Here is an 8010-nt window from a genome sequence, read left to right as displayed (position 1 = left end):
ATGTTAGATAAAAAATTGGTAGATCCCTTTATGAAAGGGCTATCATGGAATGTAATAGAAAATGCATCAAGGGAGATGGGTATGAGACCCATATGAGTTTACAGTAGTAGTAGTCCAACAACATTTTGACAATAGATCCCGTGACTAAGGACCTAGGTTTTCATCACTGCATTTAATTTTCTTCATCATATTTACTTTCCTCAACTGCATGAAGTTACATTTTTATTTCTGCATAGAAAAAGAAAATAAATATGTCTTGCATTGCATCTTAAATAGCTAAGCCTCATGTGAATAAATTTGTGGCATAAAACCCATAAGTCTATTTGTTGTGGTGGCATAAAATAAAATAAATATGCATTCATCATTCTTTGTAATTTCCTTGCATGATATAAAAGATAAAAGCATTAAAATATTGTTATGGAGATCCTGCTAGAAAGATACATTTGTTAAGAGGTTATAGATATTCAAGGCTTAGAGGTTTATCACTAACACTTAATCAAGTTCCACAAGCCTTGTTGTCTATTTGAGCTTCACAGAATTTAAAGGATTAATGAAAGCTAACAGATAGAAGGACGATCTGTACCCTGTTGGAGTGCTATCTCAACAGTCATCATCATGTGCACTCCAATGAGGGGAGTACACCTTCACTGTCTGCCAGCTATATCAAGCAAGACTACATCAACATCCAGCTTGGGGGAGAGCATCCCGCATGTATCCAGCTAAGTATTTTCTTACCTATCTATCTACTTATATATTTCTGCTTTGATATATCAAACAAATACAAATATGCATAACCTCTAGAAACCAAATAAATGTTTTCTTCTAGATATATATGTTTTTCTATATAACCCTTAAGTTTGATAAATAAATTTAGGAGAGTGTGCTAAGTTTCATCTTGCTAAAATGAACCCCTAAAATAAACTCTTATATGGAAATGATGAATAGTTGCTCTGTCATAATTCTTTTCAAGTATCTAGTTTCCAAACTTGAATTCTCTCGAGTTTTGGATACAATCGTTTTGATTTAAGATTTGCTATAAAACCTGATCTTGTGGGTAGCGAATGCTTGATCTAAGTCTAGGTAGTTGATGATATGATATGGGAAGGTTTTGAGCTGTTGTCTATCATGTTCCTAGAGATACTAGAGTTCTGGAGAATTTATATTTTGAAAATTAACTTGCTACATGATGAGTTTATGTACGACGAGAGTTTTAATTCCTACCACAGCCATATACATGCCTGCTAGATTAGAAAGCCTTACATTTATATTTACTTCTTATGAGCATTGAGTGTGGTCAAGCTGTGTTGACCCTTAGGAACTGGTCATGCGGTTAAAATCAAGATCCACATACACACTCCACCTATATATGTTGCTTCCACCCTGAAAGTACACATCCATATACATCCACATACATCCACCTGGAAGTATGAATCCACATATATCTCATTCAGATTAACCCCAAAAATGGTTCTACTCCTACACTGGGAGTGAACTCCTCAAAAATATTCCTATCATCCATATTTATCCCTTGCTAGCCAATAAAGCTCCAAATATCCAGTTGTGCTACCTCTTGATTATTAAGTTCCAAAAGAGGCTTGGGTGCTCTAAAAAAATAAAAAATAAAAAATAATAATAATAAAAGTAAGAGGACATGTCCCACTAAGGAAGAAAGAGAGATCCGTTGAGCATTCCAAGTTCTCCCCAAAGTCTTCAAGTTTCCAAAAGAGGTATGAGAGAATTCTCAAAGGAGCTAAGTACTCACCATCATTATTCCTTTACCCCTTACAACCACTTCTATCCCATATACCATTTACCATTTATTCACCACCCGTCATACAGCCTATACACATACATGTCTTGATTTGATTATATGACTTGTTTCTCTAGATCTATGGTATGACTGTGCAATAAATGTTTGCAAGTATGTATTCGTTGTTCTCCTGACCTATGAGCCCCACATAAGCCTATTTAGAAGTAGGGTGAGAGAGAAGACAATGTTACTATTCCTAATGCCAAAAATACAAAATATCTGAGAGAAAAAGGCATACACCATAAATGCTTTAGAGAGGATCCAAGAATACCACAGAGGAGAGACATGAAAGGGTCGTACATAGGAACCTCTGAGTTTTATTTTAAAAATCTTGCAAAACTCTGAAATAATAGTTGATCAAAGAGCTTGAAACATAGCACTTGACTTGACCATTATGTTTTTCAACTGATCAAGACTCAAGTGATGGCTACAAGCCCCATGATGGAAGGTAATATGAGTAAGTTTTTCATCGGAATTGTTCATTCTAATCTGGAGGAGAATTCTTATTTGAACGCATGTGTACCTGTAAGGCATGAAAGCATTGTAGCAACTCCTGATCCATCACTGAGACTATCTTTGCTCAGGGATGAGCAAAAGGTAGGCTTGGGGGAGTTTGTTGACGGTAGATAAGTATCATTTTAACCGTCAACATAGCATGAGAAAGGATCTAAACATAAATACTATCTAGATATAGGGGTTACACTAATAGAATTCCATGAGTTTTGGTGAATGTCTATTTCTGCAGGGGGTTATCAGAAAAGAACCAAAGGAGGTCCACTTGTCAGATTTACATAAAGAGAAAATAGTCATACTATGAAAAAGAAAAATCTAGAAGACTCCGGAAGACCACCACCCGAAGGGGAGGGCCCACAGGTCAGATGACATGGGCGCCCACCCCACCTACTCCACCAATCAGGTGAGATCTTGTGGATCATGCCTGCACCATCTTTGAGGATCAATAATAACCGTCCATCAAGGTCATTTTGATCTGAGGGTTGTGGTGCTTCGTAGAGGGCTATATAAGTAGGGCCCCTAGCCCTAGGAGAAACCCTAATTCATACTAACTCATTCCAAGATACAAAGCATTCATCTGAGAAGCCCCAGAGCCACCATCTCAATTAGATCTCTATAGTTTAGTAGCATGGCTACATAGAATTAGAACTAGAAGGAGGCAAGCATTGCTTGGTTTCTGGATCTATCAAGAAATTACTTGGTAATTCTCTCCTACTTTTATATTCGTTCTTGTATTATTCATCTAGTTCATTATTGCTATGAATATGACTTTAGTCTATTCTATCATATTGGATATGACTTTGTCTATTTGATTATGTTCTCAATTATATTATTCTGAGTCTACTTTGATTATATGCTTGGCATAGTTAGATTAAAATTATATTCCAGTTTAGGATCATATAGTGCTTGCTCATTGATATCATGGGTGAGTGGTGAATACTGTGTAGGCGTGGTGCCTACACCGTATTTTTCTGTGATTGCAATTCCGGACCGTGTGGTAGATCGCAGGAGTGATAGTCGTGTTAAGTCATTCATAGTCCTCCTCCCGAGTATAGGGTAGGCAGAACACAACTATTACAGAGAAGTGATTGCTATGTTCTTCATCTTCCTTCATAATATCTCTATGCGTAGATATAATATTTTCTTGCCATGATTGTCAAGTGTAATTGCACTAATCACTATATGCTTTGACTTATAATTAGAATTTATCCTCGTAGTTCATCCTAATTCCATGCTAGTGCTATAAGCTTAGAGTAATCTATTGAGATGTTTATCATTTATTATGTGGCTATATGCTTATCATTTATTACTTACCCTTCATATATACTTTTTATCTTGTGACACTTACCATGTATGAGAAGATAGATAAAGACATGGTTATACTCTCCATTACCACATGCAGTGATGCTCATTGCTCAACATCCTTAGCATTCCCTTCCCAGTAGTAAAAATATAAATAACGATACCTGGATTACTCCCGGTTCAAATGCTACACCGGTATTATTTGTGCACTTGCAGATTTCATATTTATTCTAGAGGAGCATTTGCATTTATACTAGCATTTTTGGCGCCATGCTGGGGATGACAACCTAGCACTAAGTGGTGTTAGAAATGTCAACATTGGCCACGCCGAAACTCATGTAATCGAGCTAGGATTTTTTCCTTTTCTCTTGTTGCGCCACCATCATAGCTTCTCCCTCCCGAGTGTCTGCATGCACCAGCGATCGGGAGAGTAGGTCCAGAACCCTCATACTTGCGATCCTGCACCAGGAGAGGACGAATAAGGGCCGTGTTCCATCCAAGTCAGGCTGTGCTATGCCCCGTTGCATTCGTCGTCAGCTGCTCCGAGCTCTTCCTCCAATCATCGATGACTTTGTATCACTACCAGCAACGACTTCTCCCTCTGCAGATGAATGGTACTCCACCACACATCGATGACTTTGTATCACTACCAGCAACAACTTCTCCCTCCGCAGATGAATGGTAACACACTACAGTCACCCAATCTGCTGTTGTCGTATGCCTGCTGTTATGATCATGTTACTATTCATCGTGTCGTTGTTCATGTTATCCAATCTAACTAGTATGTTAGGATTTCACATGCTAGTATCTGAGATCGTCATGATTTATGTTGTGGTTTTTAATCTCGAAATCCCCTATTTTCTTAACACTCTTGCAATGTGATATTCTTTCTTTATTTATATAAGTAAATAAGTAAATCAAAGTGGTATTTGTGACTCCTCTAGTAATACACGGTGGTATCCTTCTAGTTTCCACATAGTTTGATTCATGAGGGTTTTTGCTTGAGGGCTGTTCACCACAAAATAGTTTCGTGGCTGTGCTTTAGCTATTTTCATGATCGTTTTTCTCCCCTTAAAGTATCTTTGTTTTGTAGCGATATTACTCGACATATATCTTTACTCCTACATCCTTATATATAATTAAGTAGAAAATAACCCGCACATGACCAATCCACCAAAAGGTTCATGTACATACTACATAACTCTCTTGAAGTAGATTAGTGGGGAATCTAAAAGAGAAGTCATCATCCTCAAATACTACCGAAACAGGGAATACGTGGTCTAGAGTCTCGCATATATGTAGAAGCTACCTAGATAGCAATCATAGCATGGAAAATGGGGGCTCCACTTTAGCTTCGTGACTTTATTCTGGACAAGACAGGGGAGCATGCAAATTGGACAGTTAAGACAGCTGGACGGTATACAACAAAAGATAATGATTTGGTTTCGTAAATTAGCCTCCTCATAGTCACACATGGCAGCACATCCAATAAGTTTAATTATGTTCATATTTTAACTGGACTCGATCGTCTAAGGACACTCGTAATGCAGACTCTATCATAAAGTCTAAAGTTATTTATTTACCTCGAATAATGTGGACTTAGAGTCTAAATAAGACTTGGAGTCTTATTTTTTCTACCGCTTTTTTCAATAAATATACTACCACATCAGCAAATTATCATAAATAGTATGTAATTAATTGTCTTGGACTATGTGATAGAGTCTTGCATTGTGAATGCTCTAAAGAATTGATGTTCCCGGATTTCCAGGAATCGTACAAGAATCTACCTTAGGTGACTAGGCGTTGAAGATATGCACGGTTATTAAACTTCTTCAGAATGACAATCTGGAACAAATATTAGCCCAATTACTATGCCATCATCATATATGGTTGAAAGGTTAGAGGAATGGACGTCATTAAACTTTTTTCGTGAACTAATAATGTATAGAATTGTTTATATATAATCATGTGCGAGGCTAAGTATAGTAGCAGGTATCGCCTTCGCTCTCAAATTAAACCACCCCGGTCATCTACAAACCCTAGCAGCTGCCACCCTCCCACCCCGTCTTCCCTCCCCTCGCTGCTGCCGGAGAGGAAGCCGGGAGGCCCGCACGACCCTCTGTGATGGCGACGGCGAGGTCTTCTCTAGGAATTCTGCGAGCTTCTCCGTGCGAGGATCGATCTCGTCGGTCCTAGCGCGCGGCAGCGCAGTTTCGTGCGTCGTCTTTTTTGTTTTCTGTCCTTCTTCGTCCATGGCACCTAAGGCGGAGAGATGACGTCCCCGTGCCTGGCGAGATCCGGTGCTAGGAGACATGGATCCTCTCTCTCTCTCTCCGAGTGGGCTCCTACTGCTAGCGTCGGGGTGGGCGTCGGCGCGGCGCTGCCTGGAAGTCGGCGGCGCACCTCCTAGATTCGGGGCCCTGAGTCCACTGGGATCCGATGGGCGTCCCAGATCTGGCGGGTGCCAGTCCCAGGCACACAGCGATCTTCGTCTGGCTGCAGTTTGGGTGAAAACCCTGCCTGGCATTACGCCGGGCCGACGACGGTGGTACTGACGGTGCTACTCACCTTGTTGAAGGCGTCGCTAGAGCTGTAGCGGTTGTGGTCGTCCAACAATTAACTGGGTGAAAACCTAGCCTGGTTTCTCCGGGCCGGCGGCGGTGTGTTGGCTTGTCGTCGAAGTTGTTGTTCGTCATGGCCGGGAACCACGTCTCTTCGTTGTGCAGTTCTTGTCGAAGGAGGTGTTCGTTGGCATAACTGCTCGGAGTTTGGATGGCAGGCCTATGTCTGTTCCAAGTTCTTTGCGTTGTTGCCTTGGAAGAAGCATCCAATCTTCAATGGTGGTCGGTGTCCAACGTTTTCACTATTTTTTTAAGGTGTGACAAACGTGTTTCGACGACTTTGTCTTGACGCTGGTGATCGTATTCCAGAGGAGTTGACATCTTGGATCAAGGCGGTTTGTTGCATAGGACTACTTGAGCCCTTGTTGGGGATGTAATTTTTCCGTTTTTTATCTTCTTTTTTTCTCCCGTTGTATTAATTTGGCCTGATTCTACCTATGGGTAGATGAAGCCGGATAGTTTCTATCCTTTATCTAAAAAAATGTGCGAGGCTAAGTTTTCTTTAAGACAGGTATTTGTTTTTTTGCGAGACAGACGCAAGGTTTTGTTTTTATTGGTTTTCTGCCTTGTTTAGTTCACCCCAAAAACCAAAAAGTTTTTAAAATTTTCCGTCACATCGAATCTTGCGGCACATGCATGAAGCATTAAATATAAATAAAAATAAAAACTAATTACACAGTTTACCTGTAAATCATGAGACGAATCTTTTGATCCTAGTTAGTTCATGATTGGACAATATTTGCCACAAACAAACGAAGTGCTACAGTAACGAAATCCAAAAACTTTTCACATCTAAACAAGACCTTAATCTTTTGGGAACCTCTAGGGTGGCTTGTAATAATAACTACATCGATTTCTGTTCAAAAAAACCTACATCATTGTCTACTATCAGCTTTGTTATCTTTTGTTTTCATTATTATTACGTTTTTACAGCTGTTTTCGCTTTTTTTTTATCTCTGCTGGTTTCTTCAATGGAAAAACAGCTACGTATACCAGAGTCGAGAGAGTATAAATTTATTTGTTCCGCGAGTCTGTTTTTGAATAATGAAGAAGAAAAATGATGCTGCATGGACTTCACACCCAATTCTTGGAGTGTTGCATGACTGTTGCGAAAGGTCTGAACTCAGAAGAATATACTGACTCCAACAATTGGTATCTAAAATAGAAACCCATTACACAATATAGGTCATATAAAGTAAATAGATCAAACCCTAAAACTTGGCCTTCTCCAACAGAGGCCCAAGACCCAAACCAAAGCAAGCTCCAGACGCCTCCAGGCTACGCTCCAAGTCTTCACTTCAGACATTTGTAAAAAAACGCTCCAGGTCGAGCGCAACAGCACGCCTCCAGGCCGCCCTGCGCGCCTCCTGGCCGAACGCCGCGGCGCACCTCCCGGCCGCATGCCGCGCCGCCCCCGCACGCCTTTCGGACAAGCGCCGCACCGCCGCTGCGCGCCTCTAGGCCGAGCGCTGCCGAGCGCTGCGTCGCACCGCCGCCGCCCCCGCGCGCCCCCAGCCTCCACGACTCCAAGCAGTTGCAGCCGTGCCGCTCTATTCGGGGGTGGAGGAGAAGGGGAAAGGGTGGGTGGAGGCAGAGGTGCCAGAAGCGAGTGCTCTATTTGCGTCATCCTTGACAAAGGAAGCATTTTTAGGTTTTGTCTTGGCAGGTAGGCAAAATAGATCATGTGATTAGTTCATCTGTTGGAAGCTGTTTTCAGTAGGCAAAAGCATTATGCATGACACATTTTAAGTATGGGTTGTATTG

Source organism: Sorghum bicolor, chromosome 6, assembly GCF_000003195.3.
Source record: "Sorghum bicolor cultivar BTx623 chromosome 6, Sorghum_bicolor_NCBIv3, whole genome shotgun sequence".
Classification (NCBI taxonomy): domain Eukaryota; kingdom Viridiplantae; phylum Streptophyta; class Magnoliopsida; order Poales; family Poaceae; genus Sorghum; species Sorghum bicolor.
The sequence above is the reverse complement of the archived record's forward strand: the minus strand, read 5'-3'. Positions refer to the sequence as shown.